The sequence below is a fragment of the Crotalus tigris genome, unplaced genomic scaffold (assembly GCF_016545835.1).
Source record: "Crotalus tigris isolate CLP2741 ecotype Arizona unplaced genomic scaffold, ASM1654583v1 scf7180000018807.1825209, whole genome shotgun sequence".
Lineage (NCBI taxonomy): Eukaryota > Metazoa > Chordata > Lepidosauria > Squamata > Viperidae > Crotalus > Crotalus tigris.
In genome coordinates this window covers 1269888-1291871 of record NW_024097206.1, presented here as the reverse complement: position 1 = coordinate 1291871, position 21984 = coordinate 1269888, and the positions used below count along the sequence as shown (strand labels likewise).

The 21984-nt window shown below is 42.6% G+C and overlaps 1 protein-coding gene across 2 annotated transcripts in view; it reads right to left on the bottom strand.

Moving 5' to 3' along the window:
- The window catches only part of CDH20 (cadherin 20), a 188345-nt gene extending 166905 nt beyond the window's left edge, over positions 1-21440 (bottom strand). Inside the window, exon 1 of one of the 2 annotated variants that reach the window (XM_039356241.1) lies at positions 20058-21440. The gene's annotated coding sequence lies outside the window, so the exon portion shown is untranslated. The remainder of the gene's footprint in view (positions 1-20057) is intronic. The other variant, XM_039356244.1, reaches the window with a different exon arrangement.
- Between the last annotated feature and the right edge of the window lie 544 nt (positions 21441-21984).

The window sequence follows — 21984 nt, the reverse complement described above, 5'->3', positions numbered from 1 at the left end:
TGACCTGGTCTGGAGGCACCGTGCCTTGCAGTTCCCTCAGCCACATGATGCTGGCCCTCGCGAAGAAAGATGAGGAAGTGGCTGCTCTGGCCGCCCAGGCTGCAGCCATATGGGAACGCCGGAGTGAGTGTTCAAATTTCTTCTCCTCAGGCCTCAAGACCTCCGCCATGTCTCCTGGAATCGCGGAGGTAGAAAATAATGAGATTAATGGGTTATCGACAGTGGGAACCTCTAACATGTTAGAGAAGGAGGGAGATAGGTTGAAAAGCTTTCTTTCCGCGCTGTTTGGTGCCGGTGGGCTTGCAAGTGAGGACCATTGTTCCTCCAGCGTGGTCATGAAGACCTCCGCACATGGGATGTACTTATCTTGTGGAACCTTTTTGGCAAACAGAGGATTGGCCTCCTTGCTTGTTGAGGGCTTCTCATCCTGTACTGATGTTAGGTTGACTGTGGAAACAGCCTTTACCAGGAGTGATTTTAGGAGCGCTGGGTTAAAGAGTCCAGAGCTCGTTGCCTGCTCAGGTGCCGTCTCCTCGTCCTCCGAGAGGGGCATGTCTGACATGTCGAGGTCCACTGAGTCACCCTCTCCCAGTTGAGAGGAAGTTTCAGAGGTGCTGGTAGGGGGTGGCCTAGCCCGACCCTTACGGGGTGTGTGAAAGGCCACTTGTCCCTTAGAAGCCATGAACTGGGAGAATGCATCCTGCATGAATGCATGGAATTGTGCCGACCAAATGCCCTCCTGCGCTTTGTCGTTAGAGTGAGGCGCTGGGGTGCGGTCGGGTGAAGAAGCTGGTGAGGAGGGGTTGGAGGAGTCTAACTGTTCAGTTTCCCCAGGAGGAGACCAAGTCTTAAGCACTTCCTCGGCAGTAGGGTCTGTGCTGGGTGCCACCGCTGGGACAGGGGAAACCGAATTTGTCCCATTGGCATTGGTTCTCTGTGCCCTGCTAATTTGTCTTTCTAAAGCCAAATGTCTCCTCAAAGCCTCTCGCTCAGCCGTTTTAGACTGTCCCTTCTGAGAAAGGTGTTTTGTTTTAGCTTTCTTCTTCCCCCCCACCTCAGATTCAGAAGATCTGCGTTTTTGTTGTTGCTGTGGGGGGGACAATTGAGGGACCTGTGTGACTGAATACGAGACATTGTCTGCCATTGTGCCAGACACCCCGAGTAGGTAGTGCCTGGAGTGGGGGACAGGATACGCAGACCAGATGCAGATGTTTGGGGCTGAGCCCTCCTCTGCCTATACAAACAATGGCCGGACAGACAGGAGTCTTTGGACAGAAGATCCTGCAAGGCAGTGACTAAAGGTCACTATAGGAACAGTCAGAGAAAAATACTCCTCCTCACCTCCTCACTTAGTCCAGAGAAAGTGCAGTTTATACCTCTCTCTCCCCCTGTCTGTGGCTGTGGCAGCAGACCACGATCAGAAAGGTTCTCTTCCTTTTCCCTCTTCCTTCCTCCTGTCTCAGTTTCTTGCGATAATCCCGGATTTTAGCTTAAGGGCTGCCCCTTTGTCTGCAAGGGAATGGAGTCCGGATGGCCCCGCCCCCAAGGGGAAAACGGCGGGAAGGTCCGTTCGCTCAAAATGGCGAATGGGGAAGAAACCACGCCTCCTAATGTTAGCCCGGGAATCCACGAGGTTCAAACAATGGCGGATCTTTGACTCTGAGGGACCGCGCCTCTCCTCTAAGGAGAAGGCACTTCTAGCGCTGGTTCTGCCTCTCGCGCCGCTCCGCTGGTCTATGCCGAGCGGCGCCGCGGTTTAGCCGCTTTCCGCGCGGCTCAGCTGTTTCGCGCTGAGCGGCGCCTCGTTCTATCGGCCCCAATCACGCTTTCCGCGCGGCTCAGCTGTTTGGCGCTGAGCGGCGCCTCGTTCTATCGCCCGAACCGCTCAGCTGTTTGGCGGCCCCGGAGAGCGGCGAGCAATCCGGTAGTGAAACCCCCGCCCCAACAGCTGCTCGGTGGGCCGGTTATCGGCGGGCGAGCGATCCGGTCCGGCTCCAAGCCTCCCGTTAGTCCCTGACGCCCCACTCACGAATCCGCCGATCCCGGCTGCCTCTCTCGAGTCCTATCCGCTGCCAGACAAATTTTCGTTCAACTGGAGGAAGAGGGGATTCCCTTTTTTTTTTTTTTTTTTTTTTTAAGTTAAGTTAGTTTTGTTCTGAGAGCTGCTTCTCGCACTTCTACCAGGCTTCGAGACTGAGTCAAAACTGGGGTCACGCCCAAAGGAAGGGGTGTGGCCGAAGTTTTTACCCAGTCTGCCAGGCAGGAAGGCCGTCATAGAACCCATCCATTTGGACTCTACAGTCATCCTGCTGGAGAAAATCCAGATTCTATGCCATAAGCATCTTTATAGGTGACAATCAGCATCTTGAATTCCACATGAAAGCACACTGACAGCTGGTGTAGTTAATGGAGCAGAGCTGTAATGTGTGTGCTAAGGTGGTTGTTCCCCTGTATTCTGTATTAGCTTCAGCTTTTGGAAGGGGAGCTCCAGGTAGAGTGCATAGTAGTAATTCAATCTGAAAGTAACTAAGATATGAATGACCATGAGCAGTACCTCCTTGACACAAGGAAGGAGAAAAATTCACCACCACCAGGATCAGTTACATGTTGTCTTCTAAGAAACCTTAGTTAACCAGGAGGGACATATGATCAAAACACAAATGTCGAAGCTAAAGATTCCAAGCACCCAGTTCATTTCATCAGGACCCACAGAATCAAACCCATCCCAAATAATCAGGCCAAATAGCGTCTCAGTCATCTCCATGGGCTTTGCCTCAAGGGCAGAGTCCATCTAAGTAAATCCAAATGACTATCTAACAAATGTGTGGAATATTACTCATATTGGCCTTGAAGAAAGGCCTCCAACTTGACCCGCCTGCCAGGAGAGCCAGACAAAACTATCATGTGGCCATTTTATTGTTAAGCAAAGCTGAATATCAGTGAAGTGCTAGTCCAATTCCCTGCCCAGCAGGAAACCCTATACCATTTCAGACAAATAGTTGTCCCATCTCTTCTTAAAAACCTCCAGTGTTGGAGCACCCACAAAGACTTGGAGGCAAGCCTTTCAACTTGATTACTTGTTCTAACTGTCAGGAAATTTCCCCTTAGTTCTAGATTGGTTCTGTCCTTCATTATTTTCCATCCATTGCTTCTTGTCCTGCCTTCAGGAGTTTTGAAGAATAGATTGTCTCCCTCTTCTTTGTGGCAGCCCCTCAAATATTAGAACTCTGCTATCATGTCACCCCTCATCTTTCTCTTCATTAAACTAGACATGCTCAATTCCTGCAATTGTTCTCTGTATGTTTTAGCCTCCAGTCCCCTAATAATCTTTGTTGCTCTTCCCTGCACTCTTTCTAGAGTGTCATTATCTTTTTTATATTGTGGAACCAAAACTGGATCCAATATTCCAAGTGTGGTCTTAGCAAGGCAATATTCCAAGTGGTATTAACACTTCATGTAATCTTGATTCTATCCCTTGGTTAATGCTGCCTAGGACTGCATTGGCTTTTTGGCAGCTGCAGCACACTGCTGGCTAAAATTTGTCGATAAGGACTCCAAGATCCTTCTCACTGTTACTACTACAGTTTCTTCCTCCTTTCCCCAAATCAAGTATCATCATAAGGCCAATCTAATTATTTTGGCACTTAAGCACCAGAAACAATTCTACAAGCATGGCTTCTTAACAATAATAAACAAACAATTTGCTACCCTTTTAGATTAGCCAAGATCAGCTTCTCGAAGGATCCTCTGCTTTAAAAAACTTTGGGTACTTAATACTGATTCAATCTTATCTGCTGTGTTTTTATCTAGATATGTTTGTTATGCAGCTGTCATTAAGTTAGTTAAACTGGAGTACCTCATCATTTATCCTCCATAAGTAGAAGGATAGATGGATGTCTTCAAACTGATCACAGAAATGCAGCAAAGAGAACTGATGGAATAGCAAGTTACTTGCCTCCATCCTCTCCTAAAAATGCTGTGGAGACATTTCTAAGGAACAAAAAGTTCAGCACAGCTTCCCAACTACTATTATCTCTCAAGTGTATACAATTTATATTTGTGTGATGCACCTGCTTCTGTAAGAAATGACAGAGTCACTAGCTAAAATGATTCAAAACCCTTACAAAATAATTTACATACTATAGCAGTTTTCTTCAAGCAAAGCTTGTTGAAGAAAAGCCAAACAGAAGATATGAAAAAAATCACCACCAAAATAGAACTTTCTCCTCTCCCCGAGAAAACTCTCATTGGTGGGTAAAAAAACCCCTCTTTCCCAGGAAAGCTTTAAAAATGTTCTCCCCACCTCCCACCTCAGCAATACAGTATCAACTATGAAGTTTTGTAAGCATCAGACCATTTCTGGCCTCTTAGATCATGAATTTCCCATTAATTAATTTTTATATATATTACATTTCATATATATGAAATGTATTAATATTCATTAAGTTCCATCTGGCATATGTAGGCCCTAATACCATTGAAACACTGAAACACTGCAGCATTGTGCCTTTTGACTAAGTCTAATTTAAGTTTTACCTTTGAATTATTCCAGACATGCTTTGTTAACTTGACCTTCATCCTATAAATCTGTATGTGGTTTTTGCTTTTGGGGGTCAGATAGATGTAAAAGCTGAACTCTGATTATTGAGCAAGCATCTTTTTTACCTCCAAAATGTAAACATTTGAGAAACTCTGTGAATACAGTTTGGGAAATAAGGTCCTGCAATTTGAAGTAACATAAATTCATTTGTTTGCCTAAAATTATGATATATTAGGTCAGGTTAGCCAGAAACCCTACATATGGATAATATTGGTTTGTTTTGCATTAGTTAATATATTACATCTCCAACATGCTTTTGGTCGCTGTGTTATCTTGCCAATGGGAAATGTAATGTCTATGAAAATGGACAGAAGGGATTAAAAAATAACTTGGACGCATTACTAGGCCTGTTCTGGAAGGACTATCATCCTAGTTCCCAGCTCAATTACTATTCTGCTATATCCCAACCCAGGCTGGGCACAGACTGATTATTAGTTTTCTTCACTTGTTTATCTGCGGCCATTCTGAAACTAAATTCACAGGCAGAAGTAACAGCTGCTGCCATTGACCAAAAAACCCCCAGGAGGCTCTAAAACACTCAGAAGCAATTGTTGCCAGAACTGATTTCAAATAATTCACTATCTGTTCAGGCTTCTTGATTCCTCCCAGAAAAGACAGAAGGATAACAATTGTTATTGTAGTTGATGAGGAACGAGAGTAGCTGATTCACTTTTTGAAACATTCAATCTAATAGGCAATGTACCAATGACTAACAGCAATGTGGTCAACGAGATGCTTTGAAATTTACTTTATTCACAGCAAATTGATTTTATCACCCCTCAGTTGAGCTCAGACTTTTTTTTTCATTAGATGTATAGAATCAAGTTATTGGGGGGAAGCAACAATGACGTTTTATCAATGACGGTACCTATTTGTAAGAAATGTAGAGAAATAAGACCAATTCCACCCATGTTCTCTATTAAAAGAATGTGGGTGTACCATGTTTCAATTTAAATAGCAATTAATGAATTATCATCGATCTTTATATATAAATTAATATATATAAATCAGCAGCCTTTTTAATGATGGATTTCATTAAACAGTCTTTTGCAATTTTATATATACTGTGTATGTATATGTTGTGTTATGTTGTGTTGTGCTATATATTATATTATATTATTATATTATATTATTTACTTTGTGTGTACAGTATATATATTTATATATACATATATGTATATATTCATATATGACTGCCAATATGTACTATATGTATCAAATAAAACATACACAGTGAGAATGTATGTTGCTAGTAATATTTGTTCACATCTGATAAGACAATACACTATGCCTAACATATTCAAAGTTAAGCTCAGGGATGGCTGAAATGTGGTGGTTTCATTCCATTCTTATTTTGTTTTTATCTGCCCTACTGCATGACTGTTTAATTTGCCAATCTTAAAGCTCATGTGAAGATTCATAAATGCGTGTAGCAGTATCAGTGCATTCTTCAAGTCAGTTTTGACTCCTGAGGGCTAATGGAGAAATCCATGAAGTTTCTCAGCAACGAATTAGGTAGTGATTTGCTGTTGTGTTTTCTTGGGGTGAGACAGTCTTATTGGGCCAAAGAAACCAAATGGTTTTTGTGCCTGAGGCAGGATTAGAATTCAGGTCACCCTGAAAATCTAGTCCAGTACCTTAACATCTACACCAACTGATTTTCCATAAATTTGGGTATATTTAAGCAAATTTCAACAATAGAATACATTTTGTGAGCAGTCTTCTCGGTATATGCATTTCTTGAATTGGGAACTATATGGCTATATACCTAATATAAGTGTACATTTAAATATGAATCAGTTCATGAATACTTCCCTATGCCAAGCACCAATACAACTTATGGAATGAATAAAGTATTTTGTCTGAACTGGATTAATTCAATCCATTTAAATGGCTTTCTCTAATAAACAGCACATCCCTGATATGTCTTTGGGAATAATAAGCTATCAAAATTAATTATAAAACACAGTTATTCAAATATAGCATTTCCTTTTTTGCTTTATCCTAATATTACTTCTTTTGAAAGCAGATATTCAGATAAAATGCTTCCTATTGCATCTTTTCTCCTCATCCTTCATATCTCTGTGTTTCGGCTCTCCAGACGGCAAGTTGTTTGGATTTGTCCCAAAGTGTGTGGGTGTTTTTCTATGAACTGTGTGGGTGTTTTTCTATGAACTGTGTGGGTGTTTTTCTATGAACTGTGTGGGTGTTTTTCTATGAACTTCACACAAAAAGATTCCTCCTAGACCGAATTAACAAAGATCTCCTCACACTCCACCTCAAACTCAGCAACAAGATCCACCCCGCACTTTGGGACAAATCCAAACAACTTGCCGTCTGGAGAGCCGAAACACAGACCACCCTCAAGACAGATACACACACCAACAAACTCCGAAGACTACAAGAACGCCAGAAACAAACCCCTCCTCCCTCACAGCCACACATGAAGCAGACAGTGCATAACATCTCAGATAGGATCCTCACCAAAGCCGAAACCAATGTCCTTTCCAAAGGATTCAACTTTGCAGTCGCTCCCAAACACATCCCCACTGAAACCATTATATGTGGAGTTGAAACCAGCCTGACTAAAATCAACCCCGACGACGCCAACAGAATCAGACTCGAAATCACCAACATCCTCTGCACCAGCAAGCCACCCAAAAGCAACTTACCCAAAGAGGAACAGACAGCACTACGTAACCTTAAAGAAGACACCAGCATAATAATCCTACCAGCAGACAAGGGCAACGCCACGGTGGTTATGAACACATCTGACTACCAAACCAAATTAACCAACCTACTCCAAGACTCCACATACAAACCCCTAAATACAGATCCCACCACCTACCTGGAAAAAACCACCAGATCCAAAATAAAAGCCTCCCCCATTAGCGAAGAGATCCAGCAAAGAATCATTCCCAGAGAGAAATCATCCAGATGCCCCAAACTCTATGGTCTCCCCAAGATACACAAGGAAGGAACCCCACTCAGACCTATAGTCAGCTCCATAGGCTCACCTCTACAAAACCTAGCCAAATTTCTCGCCAAACAACTACAGCCCTATGCAGAATCCATACCTCACACGTAAAAAACTCATTCCAGTTTATAGAGATCATAAAGAAACAAAACTTACAGCCCAGCGACCTACTAGTGAGCTTCGATGTCATATCCCTCTTCACACAAGTGCCTATCAAAGAAGCCTTGACAGCTATCCAAAACAAATATAACCCCCCCAAACACATCTTAGATCTGACCAACCACTGCCTATCCAACACATACTTCATCTATAATGGACAAAAATACAAACAAACAGAAGGAGCACCCATGGGATCACCCCTCTCACCTGTCATTGCCAACCTCTACATGGAACACTTTGAAACCCAAGCTCTAGAAAAATCGGATCACAAACCCAAACTCTGGCTCAGATACGTAGACGACACCTTCATAATCTGGCCACATGGGAAAGAAAAACTGGACAACTTCCTCACACACCTCAACAGCCTACACCCCAAAATACAGTTCACCATGGAAACAGAAGCTAACAACCAACTTCCCTTCCTGGATGTCTTAGTCTACAAGAAATCCAATGGCTCCCTAGGACACACCATCTACCAGAAGAAAACACACACAAACCGCTATCTGCACGCTCTCTCACACCACCACCCAGCACAGATCAACTCTGTAGCCAAGACACTCATCTCCAGAACAAAACGCTTAGCTGACGAACAACACCTAAAACCCGAACTACACACTCTCACCAATGTACTAACATCCAATGGATTCCATAGAAATAAGATTACAAACCTAATCCAAAAAGAAACCCCCACTAAAATCCAAGACAAAGAACAAGAAAACGGCAAAGCCCTCCTCCCATACATAAAAGGCACCACAGACAGAATCAGTAAGATCCTCCATAAACACAACATCAAAACAGCATTCTGCACAAACAGAAAAATATCCACCATCCTTAGAAACCCCAAAGATAAAATTGAATTAGAAAATCAAGGAGTATACGAAATCCCATGCACCACTTGTCCCACCACATACATCGGACAAACCAACAGAAGAATAAGTGCACGCATTGAAGAACATAAGAACTCAGTCAAAAAAGAGGAACCAACATCTTCCCTGGTCCAACACCTTAAAGCTACAGGACATGAAATTGACTTTAAAAATACCAGAACCATTGCCAAAAGTGAACATTTTAATAACAGAATAATCAGAGAAGCCATCGAGATAGAAAAACGCCCACACAGCATGAACAAGCGAGATGATACCTCCCGCCTACCAGCCATTTGGAAACCCGCCCTTATTGACAAACGACTCCCTAACACAAAAAATGATACCAGACCCACACTCACAAAAACCACACAGGAGGTCACCACCAAACATCCACGCAAAAAACAAACCCAAAGCCACACTGACTATGAGGCACGACCACAAACCAGAAGCCAGACCACAGCTGCATCATTAGCCACTTTAAACCCCCCCAATCCATACATGAAGCAAACTGACACCCTCCATGAAGAGGAAGCACGACCACGAACGCGAAGCCAAGGAATGGCAGGGCAGCCCAAAATCTTGAATCCCTCTGCAACTCAGACTAACCTGAGCACAACCAAACAGAACACTCCCCCAGCCAATCAGAGCACAGCCAACCCCCCAGCCAATCAGAGCACAGCCAACCCCCCAGCCAATCAGAGCACAGCCAAGCCCCTAACCAATCAGAACACACCTCCACCCAATCAGAACACAGCCAAGCTCCCACCCAATCAGTTCATACCCCCACTGGCAGTTAAAAGGAAGAAACAGCTAAGACCACACATTGCTGCTCGAGGCACGAAGCTGAAAGCACCAGCCTGAAGATGACGAATGGGACTTCGTCGAAACGTCGCCAAGACACTTCCAATTTTACGTGGAGAAAACCCGAACAACCAAAGACCTACTACAAATACCCGCGAAAACCCTCAGAAAACAAATATTGAACCTCTACGGGGAGGAAATCCACCATCTGACCAGGACCTATGAAAAACTTGAAGTCCAAAGAGCTTCCATTTTATGTGACCTCGCATTCCTACGCAACTGCCGAGATCAAAATCTAATCCCCACATGTTTCCAACTGAAATTCCACTCCAACTCTGCAGCCACCAAACGGATCCTGAAAAGAACAGAATTGGCCCTAATCAGAAATGAACTTCACACAAAAAGATTCCTCCTAGACCGAATTAACAAAGATCTCCTCACACTCCACCTCAAACTCAGCAACAAGATCCACCCCGCACTTTGGGACAAATCCAAACAACTTGCCGTCTGGAGAGCCGAAACACAGACCACCCTCAAGACAGATACACACACCAACAAACTCCGAAGACTACAAGAACGCCAGAAACAAACCCCTCCTCCCTCACAGCCACACATGAAGCAAACAGTGCATAACATCTCAGATAGGATCCTCACCAAAGCCGAAACCAATGTCCTTTCCAAAGGATTCAACTTTGCAGTCGCTCCCAAACACATCCCCACTGAAACCATTATATGTGGAGTTGAAACCAGCCTGACTAAAATCAACCCCGACGACGCCAACAGAATCAGACTCGAAATCACCAACATCCTCTGCACCAGCAAGCCACCCAAAAGCAACTTACCCAAAGAGGAACAGACAGCACTACGTAACCTTAAAGAAGACACCAGCATAATAATCCTACCAGCAGACAAGGGCAACGCCACGGTGGTTATGAACACATCTGACTACCAAACCAAATTAACCAACCTACTCCAAGACTCCACATACAAACCCCTAAATACAGATCCCACCACCTACCTGGAAAAAACCACCAGATCCAAAATAAAAGCCTCCCCCATTAGCGAAGAGATCCAGCAAAGAATCATTCCCAGAGAGAAATCATCCAGATGCCCCAAACTCTATGGTCTCCCCAAGATACACAAGGAAGGAACCCCACTCAGACCTATAGTCAGCTCCATAGGCTCACCTCTACAAAACCTAGCCAAATTTCTCGCCAAACAACTACAGCCCTATGCAGAATCCATCACCTCACACGTAAAAAACTCATTCCAGTTTATAGAGATCATAAAGAAACAAAACTTACAGCCCAGCGACCTACTAGTGAGCTTCGATGTCATATCCCTCTTCACCCAAGTGCCTATCAAAGAAGCCTTGACAGCTATCCAAAACAAATATAACCCCCCCAAACACATCTTAGATCTGACCAACCACTGCCTATCCAACACATACTTCATCTATAATGGACAAAAATACAAACAAACAGAAGGAGCACCCATGGGATCACCCCTCTCACCTGTCATTGCCAACCTCTACATGGAACACTTTGAAACCCAAGCTCTAGAAAAATCGGATCACAAACCCAAACTCTGGCTCAGATACGTAGACGACACCTTCATAATCTGGCCACATGGGAAAGAAAAACTGGACAACTTCCTCACACACCTCAACAGCCTACACCCCAAAATACAGTTCACCATGGAAACAGAAGCTAACAACCAACTTCCCTTCCTGGATGTCTTAGTCTACAAGAAATCCAATGGCTCCCTAGGACACACCATCTACCAGAAGAAAACACACACAAACCGCTATCTGCACGCTCTCTCACACCACCACCCAGCACAGATCAACTCTGTAGCCAAGACACTCATCTCCAGAACAAAACGCTTAGCTGACGAACAACACCTAAAACCCGAACTACACACTCTCACCAATGTACTAACATCCAATGGATTCCATAGAAATAAGATTACAAACCTAATCCAAAAAGAAACCCCCACTAAAATCCAAGACAAAGAACAAGAAAACGGCAAAGCCATCCTCCCATACATAAAAGGCATCACAGACAGAATCAGTAAGATCCTCCATAAACACAACATCAAAACAGCATTCTGCACAAACAGAAAAATATCCACCATCCTTAGAAACCCCAAAGATAAAATTGAATTAGAAAATCAAGGAGTATACGAAATCCCATGCACCACTTGTCCCACCACATACATCGGACAAACCAACAGAAGAATAAGTGCACGCATTGAAGAACATAAGAACTCAATCAAAAAAGAGGAACCAACATCTTCCCTGGTCCAACACCTTAAAGCTACAGGACATGAAATTGACTTTAAAAATACCAGAACCATTGCCAAAAGTGAACATTTTAATAACAGAATAATCAGAGAAGCCATCGAGATAGAAAAACGCCCACACAGCATGAACAAGCGAGATGATACCTCCCGCCTACCAGCCATTTGGAAACCCGCCCTCATTGACAAACGACTCCCTAACACAAAAAATGATACCAGACCCACACTCACAAAAACCACACAGGAGGTCACCACCAAACATCCACGCAAAAAACAAACCCAAAGCCACACTGACTATGAGGCACGACCACAAACCAGAAGCCAGACCACAGCTGCATCATTAGCCACTTTAAACCCCCCCAATCCATACATGAAGCAAACTGACACCCTCCATGAAGAGGAAGCACGACCACGAACGCGAAGCCAAGGAATGGCAGGGCAGCCCAAAATCTTGAATCCCTCTGCAACTCAGACTAACCTGAGCACAACCAAACAGAACACTCCCCCAGCCAATCAGAGCACAGCCAACCTCCCAGCCAATCAGAGCACAGCCAACCCCCCAGCCAATCAGAGCACAGCCACGCCCCTAACCAATCAGAACACACCTCCACCCAATCAGAACACAGCCAAGCTCCCACCCAATCAGTTCATACCCCCACTGGCAGTTAAAAGGAAGAAACAGCTAAGACCACACATTGCTGCTCGAGGCACGAAGCTGAAAGCACCAGCCTGAAGATGACGAATGGGACTTCGTCGAAACGTCGCCAAGACACTTCCAATTTTACGTGGGAGAAAACCCGAACAACCAAAGACCTACATCCAAATACCCGCGAAAACCTCAGAAAACAAATATATATATATATATATATATATATATATATATATATATATATATATGTAGGTCTTTGGTTATTCGGGTTATTCGGGTGTTTACAGCACGAAGCTGAAAACACCAGCCTGAAGATGACGAATGGGACTTCGTCGAAATGTCGCCAAGACACTTCCAATTTTACGCAGGAGAAAACCCGAACAACCAAAGACCTACACACACACATATACATATACATATACATATACATATACATATACATATATATATATATATATATATATATATATATATATATATATATATATATTGTTCATCTCCCTCCTCCAACTCCCTAGCCTGCCGATTCATACACCCTTTGTTGTCCATTCCTGTCATCCTTCCCCCCCTTTCCTTCAACCCTCCCACCTGTTGATGTCTTTTCCTTCCTGATCCGCTGCTCTGAGGAAGAGAACATCAATAGGAATGGTTGATAAAAGGCAGGAGCAATACGTTAATCAACAGGTGGGAGGGTTGAAGGAAGGGAGATGAGGTAAGAATTGGCAATGGAATGCAAAAACGGCAGGCGGACCAGCAGCCCAACAGGACTCGTGTATTGCCGAATTGGAGGAGGCATATTGCATTGGGCAGAGAGGAGGGATTGAGGAGTGTGTTAATGATAACAGCGCAGGGAGAGGGAGACAGCACAAGGATGATGGAGCAGAAAAATACGATGTTAGAGTGCAAAAAAGAGAGGGCGGAACAGTTAAGGCAGTCACAGGCAATCAGGAAGAGTGGCCCTGTTACAAGGGCAATGAGTAGGCAATTGGATCAGCAAGGGGATAAAAAGAACTTCCCACCCCCTAAGCCCCACTCTGAGGACGCTGGCAGAGGACCAGCGAAAGCTAAGTTGTTTTAATCTTGTATATAACTGTTTTTATTGTTTTAAATGTTGTTTTAACAATAAATAACTGGAGTATACTCTTCCCGGAGATCGAAGATTGCATCATTGAACAAATATGCCCGGGATTCGTATTATTATAACCATTAAGGACATATATATATATATATATATAGGTTGTTAACAAAGAATAAAGAGAGAACTGGTATAGCTATTTCGAGTTCCGTTAACTCTCTTCAGCCAGACTTACTCTTCTGAGATTCGAACCTGGGCTTATCTGCATGTTAGGCAGCTGTTATAACCTCTAAGCCACAGGCTCTCTCCCACTCTGTTAGCTATCAGGAGAGAGACAGGGGGAGGAGACTTTACCTTGAATGTGCACCCTGTCAGCCCAAATATGGGAGAAAGAAATCTTTCTTTTTCTTTTCTTTTGCCTGTATCAGCTCAATCTAGAGCCATCCACAAGCAGCAGTCGCCAACTGCGACATCATTTTACATTTTTAGGTTGCTATATATATATATATATATCAAGAAGTCTAAAAATCAGTGTAATCAAAATAAAAGACAAACTACAGCATAAGGATATGAGATGGGGTAAATAGGACATCTTTGCTTGCTAGTGGTCTAATACTTTGGTGACAGAAGAAACGAACACTGCTGCTTAGTTACGGCTCTGTGACATCAAGACAGATCAAGTAATGATTATCAAGGCATTTGGATTCCAAGTCCCAGCATTCAAAAGATTATCTGAATCTGTTCTAAACAGGGCTGCTTTCAAAGAATTTATTAAACTTCTATCATGAAATGCTGTGACATTTCTGCTGAGAACAGGATAGTAAAAGCACATGAACTAAAGCTGCATTTCCAGGCTCAGTTCAAAATCCTGTCTTAAACCTTAAACAAGCCTGGTCCTAAAAGATTTCTAGAATCAGTAGGACTATCAAAGCACTTATTCAATGCACTTTTTGAGTGAATCAGCTTTTTGTGAATTTGGGAGCAGAAGAAAAGCTTTGGAGACTGCCAGAACTGTTGTTATCGCTAGGCAGGCAGCTGCCTTAGGTAACAACTTTTGGAGTGTCATTAAAAGGAAGAAAAAAATGTTGCTTTTATTGCCAGGGAAAGAGAGAAGTTCTTGTGGGATATCTGTCTCAGGCACACACATTTCTTGGCTGGAATTGAATACTACACACCTTTATCTAGGTGGGTAAAGGGGAATCAACATTTTCTGTGTAACTCCTCAGGCAACAAAATGTTTGAAGCAATGGCAAGCATTTTTCTATTTTGCAATTATCTTCTCCAAAACCCTTCCAAAGACTAAGCATATAAATCTTTTTGCTAATTTTGGATATGGAACATATTGCAACTGAAACTTGAGAATATATATGAATGGCCAATGTTAACCTATGATTTCTAAACCCTCGGAAGATATCTTAAACTATACTTCTCTAAAGCCAGAGCTAAAAGCCGGCAGGTTTTTCAGATACTAAGCATTATCTTGCAGTGATACTTGTGTCTTCAGCACATAAACCAGTATCAATGAGAAATCATGCAAAACTTCCCTAATTCTGGGAGATTTGGGTATTGTCATAATGGATTTTGAAGTGCTGGTTGGTGGTCTGGTGTAACTTCTGGGCAACTACAAATACGGACATTTGCTATAAAGATATATCTTTCTGTGCAGGAATACCTTCTAATGAAGTTCAGCTTTAATTCCACCACTGAGTATTGTTAAATAGTTTTACAGAGGAGAGTCCATTCTGTCATGGTATAAAGGAACATTTTTTTACAGAAGCTGTACACTGTTTGTACAAAATTTGCAAAATGAAAATCAACATGCTTTCAAGAAAAAGAAATGTGGATCATAGAATCTTAATTGTCAAGTCATGGAGTTCTGAATGATAATTTCTTCCTGCAACTTGGTTGTCTAGTTCTAAGCCAGGGGTAGGCAACCTTGGCTCTTTTATGACTCGTGGACTTCAACTCCCAGAATTCCTAAGCCAGCCATGCTGAGGGGAAAGGGAGAGGTTTCCAAGCTAAGCCATGCTGGCTCAGGAATTCTGGGAGTTGAAATCCACGAGTCATAAAAGAGTCAAGGTTGCCTACCCCTGTTCTAGGCCAAAGCCTTTTAATTATCCAAAGCTGCATGTCAGCTATATGTTGCTTATAAAATAGATGAACTTACAATAATTTCCTTTACACTGTTGTGCATTTTGTCCTTGTTTTCCTTTTGTCTAGTGAATGCTAGGAACTCAGTATTGTTTGAAAGACCAGTTGCTTTCCTCCAATTTTTTAAATTCATCTTTTATAAAAAAAAAAAAAAACAACCCTTGTTTAATCCCTTCCTTCTGACAAGTCTTTAGCTCCAGGAACAACTCAAGCTCTACTTTTAAACATATTAAAGTTCAAGCCCTATTGAACAGAATGGGCTTGCACCTGGATAAGTAAGTTTAGGTTTGTGTTGTATGTTAGTTGCATTTTCTAACATCTGTTCCTCGTGGGGGTGTGTGAAGCTTTTATCTCCTTAATTTTCTTCTGATCATCTGAAAGTAAATAAGATCCTTAAAGATGAGACTCTCCTTTATATACTGTAAAACAGTACATGTAATGATGGTGTTACATAAATAATAGGCATTTTAAAAAGAAATATTTTTTGCTCCTGAAATCATAAAAGTGGATAATGATGTAAAAAACCCCTTTCTTTAATGCAAGTTGGGCGTTTAATAAAGCAAATCTTTTTGTAAAGAAACTTGCTTCAGACACAATAATTACAGTGTTAAAAAAAACAAGTTTACTGCTCGAATCTTGCAAGTCTGTTGAAGAATGTTAGAAAAGCACAAAAGCTGGCACCATTAGCTTTCATCCATGCTGAGCTAGCAGTAAAGTGAGCATAGAAGAATATATTAATTGGCATTACTTGAACAGTTTAAAATGTTCATTCTACAGGAACCTTTATATATATTTTCTTAATTAAGAAAGGGGAGAAAACTATAGTTTTTGCATTAAACCAAAGTATACATAAGATTTTAAGGTTGTATCATACATCAAGACTTGCTTCTGAAAAGGGAGATAAATTAGTTCAGTCTGGGAGGCTTTGAATATAGTAATGATAATTGATAGATATTATTAAAAAATTGATTAACTTGTCTTTCTTTTACTTGTTGCATTTAAAAATGCCTTCCTGATTACTGCACCTTGAATCCGAATAAACAATTAACTGACTAATTATTCTAGTCACACCAACTTACAATGAAATCTTTATTCAGTGTTTACAGCCATCTTTGGCAAAGAATGCCTTGCTGTTTTTAAACTAAGAAGAACTGCACCCTTTGGCTTGTCTCGGCCTCAGCTGCCTTGGTTTCAGAGCTGGATGCCAATAATCAGTCTTCTTTTTCTTTCTTCTAAAGTGGACACTTTAAAAAAAAGGGTGAAAGAACTATTCTCATCAATGCTCCATATATTCTGGCTGATTTATGTCCCAGCCACTGGGTCTCTTCCTTCCGTATCTTTTAAACATCTATTTTCTTGCACCTAAGTTCATCCTTTCTACTGTTCCTCCTCCTCTATGTGTAGAAAGAGAAATAGGCAGCATCTTATAAAGGATCTGCCATGATGAGCTCAATCTCACCTATTAAATTTAGCAGGGGAAAACCATAAAACTGATTATGGGTGAAAGGAAGAGAAGGAGGGGGAAATTACCTCATTTTGCTTAAAGTACCGAAACTGTATTTTTTTATATTCATAGAAAACTCAAGTTGTACGAGATATGCATCTTGTTCTTCCAAAATACATCTTAATTTTTCTATACTTTTACAATTCTCTATTCTTACATATGATTTTCTTTTTTAAAACAATATTCTATTTCATGTTACTCCTTAAAATCTATCATAAACTGAATTGCATAAATATATCCACATTTTAACTTGTATAAGAATCTCCAATTCTGCCCTCAAAGGTCCAAAGGTCCATTTCTTTAAGTTTTTCCTTGAAGAGAACCCTATATTTTTGCTCCCCAGTCCATACACAAAAACTCTTCACTTATTTTGCTTTGTTCTCTGCTTTTTAATGCACTTATATTTAAAAGGCCTAGCAGGTACAATTTCTATCATTTCCATGAAGATTACCACTGTGGTAATTTTCCCTATAACTTCCTTGATTTTTTTTCCTCTTTGCCACCATGAAGTTAACACGTCTAATATATTTATTAGAAGAACTCAACTTAGTGAGAGATATGCATATTTTGTCTGTAGGCCTCTCATACAGATAGCTATTTTCTTCAATGATCATTCCATCCTATTCCCAAGTGTTTAGAAGTCAGATCCCAAATTGCGGAACAAATGCTCCAATAAGCTAGAAGGGAATTCCATAGATCTTTCACTGTAAAAGAATCATATTTAAAATTTGCTTGCATTTTTATACCATATACAAATTATAATACAATAGAGCTTTAATTTCATTAAAAATACAATAAAATCAAAACACATTGGCAACAGCTGCATGTTCAAAATACAAGTGTCTTCACCTGATATATGGTTCCAGATATAACATCTTAAAGTACTCCAGTGGCACTGTGCCACAACTGAAAAAAAAACCCTCACTATCTTCTGTATACTCATAGCTAAGACCCTTGGAATAAAATCTTAGATCCAAACAGAAGTGAAATATGCCTCTTCAGATGTCTGGGTGCTAAGGACCAATATGATGAATTGGGCCCAGACTTAAATTAACTCAAAGAACATTGCATTGCAATCTTTTTAGATGATTTCCTTTGATTCATTCTCTTTTTACATGTGCACTTAACTCTTTCTCTTGCACATCACAGTAACTTTTGACTTACATCATATACTGTTCTCTATCTGTCTATCTATCTACTTCTTTCACCTTCAAGATATATGAAGATTACATCAGTCAAATCTATTTCTTTATTTATCATTGCACCCCATCATTACAGCAGCTGAATTCAAGGTGACTTACAAAACACAACCTCCTAATAGCCATCATATTTCAAACAAAAATAAAGTGGCATTACAGTAAGAAACCAGATAAAACACTGCTACTTCCTGGATTTAAAAAAAAGCAGGCAAGTGGTTTCTTGTTTGCCTGCTCTTGGAAACAAAGCAAGGAGATCTGGGACCACATTGCTCTCCCCCCCCCTCACACACACACAAACACTAATTTTCTCCTTTTGGATTCTGAAGCACAAAAGATTGGTCCTTGATGAAAACCACTTTCAGTCACCTGTATGAATAGAACAGCGGTGGTGATTAAGTTAACTAGCCTGGTCCTTCAAAGCCCTAAGTGATGGGTGGACAAATAAACAAGCAAAGATGGCTCTTTCCCCTCCCTTTGGGCAAAACTGCCTCCTGATTACCCTCCAAACTAGAATGTAAAAGTAGGCAGTACTTTTCAGAGAGCAAAGGCAAGTAAGAAATTGGAACCAGGAACCCCATCATTTCTGTTGAGGGAAAGAAAAGCTGACTGATTATTTAGTGGCATTAGCTTCTCCTAGAAGAAACAGTTGCTGACACATCTGACCTTCTCTCTTTGGCTGGTATGTTCCTTGGGGAAGGTGGAGAAATGCGCAAGCAAGGGAATGTAGCCACTGTTCCTTTTTCAAAGCTCATTTTTTCCTGGACATCTCAATAAGGTGGACTGCTGGAAAGAAAGTTGCTACTTCCACCTGTTTAGTCACAAAGTGGGCGACTCAGCTGCACACCTCTTTCTTTGACCTGGTCACTTATGAGTGGCACTGAGGTGGACCAAGCAGTAAGGGACTGTGGCCACTGTCTCTAAATGCACACCTCCCTTCTTCCTTTATTCATCTGGGCACTCTCCCTCTTTCAACATGGCATTCAAAGGTCATGAACAAGCAACAGAAGACAATGGCCTGTGCTTTCACCCACTTGCCTTTGCCCGATAACTCAACCTCTCACACCTGGTCTTGTGGAGCACTGAAGCCAATTCCTACCATCATCCCCTTTGGTGGAAGGGGCTATTTGGGGAAAAGGTGCTGCAACGGCCAGAGAAAAACAGGCAGAGAGAAGCTAGTAAGTGGCCTGAAGAAGTCGTGCTCTGGCTATCCCTCTAGGCAGCCTGGTGACCTAGAGGGATAGGACCAATTCCCATAAATCCCAGTCTGGTCTACCCACACCAACTGCCATAAATCCCAGTCAACACAACTCAAGGGAAAAGCTGCTCTAGAGCATAGGGTCCACCTCCCTATTGCAATATCCAGAGCAGAGGAACAGGAGTGAGGGTACAGGAAGAGTGGGGGCTCTCTTGCCTTCTTAGTTGCAACCCTGCCCCAGAAGTGGAAAAATTAATGAAAAGAAGAATAGGAGAACTTGTCCCCCCCCACTCCCAACTGGGGTGGGAAGCAGACCGATTATTATCTAGTTAAGACTTGGACGTGTCTCCTTACTTCAAAGAGAAAACGGGGACGGGTGTGTGTGTTAGGTGTTACAGTTCCCTCGCAGGGGTTCTGTCTCACTCAATCACCCATCCATTTTAACCGCTACCGAAGCTCCTTTGTTCAGGACGTTCCATCATCCACTTCCCCATTGACTTTGCCCAGTGCGGATCCTTCCCCAGAGACGACCCGCTTCTACGAGACCCTCTTTTAACAACCGTCGCTGCGCATCCCTTACCCGGCGAGGTAGCGTTTTTCCTCCACTCGGTCTTAGGTAATTTAAAGGAAGCAGAGCCGCTCTCCGGCCCTCGCTCGTCTTCGTCCCAGAAGCCTCGACCCCCCCCAACAGCACCGAGCGGGAAAGCGGCGCCTCTCGGGCGCTCTTCCCCACGCGCGCCTTCGTAAGGTCCCAGCAAAAACTCCAGCCCCGCGCAAAAAAAGGCTTCGCGCCTGAAGAAGTGGCCCGACGCAAACCCGACTCGCTCCTGCCGCCTGCAGCCCGGCGCTTCTTCTGGTAAAACGCCGGACCGAGGCAGTTTGGCAGGAGTTTTCCGCGGCTTCTCCAGCTCCGGCGGATGCCGTAGTTTTGAGCCCTTCGCCTCCCTCGCTTCCTTCGGGTCTGCCGCTGGGTTCGGCTGTAAGCAGGCAAAAAAGAACTGGCCCTTTCTATCCGAAGGAGAAGGAACAGACCGAAAGCGTGAATTTAAAAAAAAAAAAAAAGAAGAAGAAGGCTAAAGGAATAGCTGACAAACCCTGGCGGGGGCAGGGGGGAGGAGGCTTCCTTTCCCGCTTCTTGGAAAAGTAGCTCTGGTGAGGGTTCTCCCCGTCCCTTTTCTCGGGTTCTCTTCTTCAGTGATATCTCGCTTCTGACAGGTAGACTTCTCTCAGCCTCCTTGTTTTCCGAAAGCCCTCGCAGGTAGGCGGGAGGAGGAGGGAAGAGGAGGGGGACGCCTTCACAACGCGAGGTGGGAGGGAGGAAAAAAAAAAAAGCTTTTTGATATATTTTTTGGTGGGAAAAAGTATCTATTTGCTCCCCTTTTCTTCCTCCCTCATCTTGCTCTTGCGCCAAGTGGCTGCTGTTTCGCTCATGAATATTCCGCGAGAAACGAGAGCCGCTAAAATAAATTGAATTAGCCCATTGGGGCCAGGAATCTGCGCTCTCCTTCCTCCTGGAGGAGCTGTCTGGAAAGCCACCAGCTTAAAATGATTGGTGGCCCGTTGGTAAGTTGAAGAGGAGACAGAGGCAGTAGTGCTCAATGGGCAACGAACGCACAAGGGTATCTTTCCTCCCTGGGCATGGTCTATAGATTTGCAGTCCACACAGATCTCCTTGAATGTGGAAATGATGGACTTTCATTGTGGGGGTTGGGGATAGTAGTTCATGGACATGGCTTATGGACTCTATATAAAGTTACCATTTTTGAGTTATCTATACTTTGGGTTGGTTTTTGTATTTCAAGCAGGAGCTCCAGACAGGGCAATCCCACCTCTTTTTTATGGAATAGGCCAGTTTTTCTCAAAGCTGAGTCTGGAGGTCCCAAGACTGTTTCAGGGGATTGGCAATATTTAATTTCTGATGCTATAAAATATTGATAAATACAACCAACATCAACCAAAGCTCTTTGGGGGTCCTTGATCATTTCCCACAATATAAAGGGGTCCTGAGACCAAAATGTTTGAGAATTATTGGAATAGGCTAAAGGAGAGATAAGGACTGGCCCTAAATCTTGCAGTGAAAACCATGGTTTCCCCAAATTCTTTCCATACTCGCTCAAAGCCATTCAACAGTTAATACTTACAAGTCTTGGTCTCCATGTTCCTTTCAGCAGGACTTCACAGTTTTTGGCAGCTGCTTGTAGCAACTTGGCTAAAAAGAATGAACTGATTACCAGTGAGTTTGAACTGGGTAAAGTCAGGAATATATCATACAAATTCTGCTGTTAGAAAGATTGATTTGGGTTTACTGCCAAGGCAGTTATGGGTTGTATAGCCATTCAGAAGCTTAAAACTCTCCTTCAACCCTGCATGAGTTCTTCAGTTAAAGGGTAGTAATGGTTATTAGCATGGTGGCCATGTAAGAACCATGTTCCATGCATCTTAGCAATGCAGCAGCTAAGAAGGCCACTGTCATTCCTATCAGATATGGTCACCCTTCAAGATAGACC